This window comes from Penaeus monodon, chromosome 27 (assembly GCF_015228065.2).
Source record: "Penaeus monodon isolate SGIC_2016 chromosome 27, NSTDA_Pmon_1, whole genome shotgun sequence".
Classification (NCBI taxonomy): domain Eukaryota; kingdom Metazoa; phylum Arthropoda; class Malacostraca; order Decapoda; family Penaeidae; genus Penaeus; species Penaeus monodon.
Window position 1 is genome coordinate 18481946 of NC_051412.1, and position 523 is coordinate 18482468.

The window sequence follows — 523 nt, forward strand, 5'->3', positions numbered from 1 at the left end:
GGAAAAAGTGGGTTTATTTGCAATTTTCAACTGAAAACACTGTCTTGTCTTTTTGTCTTTGTGAATCTTGTATGTTGCAGTTACTTTATATGTCGCTGAAATTGTGTGTACGATTCTGTTTTATTTTTGCGTAATCGTTTTTAAGCCCGTGTTTGTGGTGCATTTAATTTTGTAGCATATATTATCTTACAAGGTGGTAAGAATTACTAGTGTGAAGGTATTACGTACAGTTACATTTGAATTTCAAATTGTTGCTTCATTTAATTCTCACTTTTGTGTTTTTCGTTTTATTCATAATATCTACGCTGCAGTATCACTTTGCATATACTTCTCACTTCATGATTCTCTTTGCATTCTGGTCTGGTCTTCTTCTGTCATTTCTGTCTTCGTCTCTTTTCCCCATAAATGTTTCCTGTGTTTTAAATCCTTTTATCTTGCCATTTGTTTTGCCTTTTCTCAAACTCCCTCCTCTCCCCCTCTATAACCACACACACAAACACACTACTCTCTCTCTCTCTCTGTG

At 35.0% G+C, this 523-nt stretch overlaps 1 protein-coding gene across 1 annotated transcript in view; it reads left to right on the top strand.

Annotated features, from left to right (window-relative positions):
* LOC119590435 overlaps nucleotides 1-523 on the top strand; it is a 7516-nt gene that overhangs the window by 159 nt on the left and 6834 nt on the right. The window lies entirely within an intron of this gene.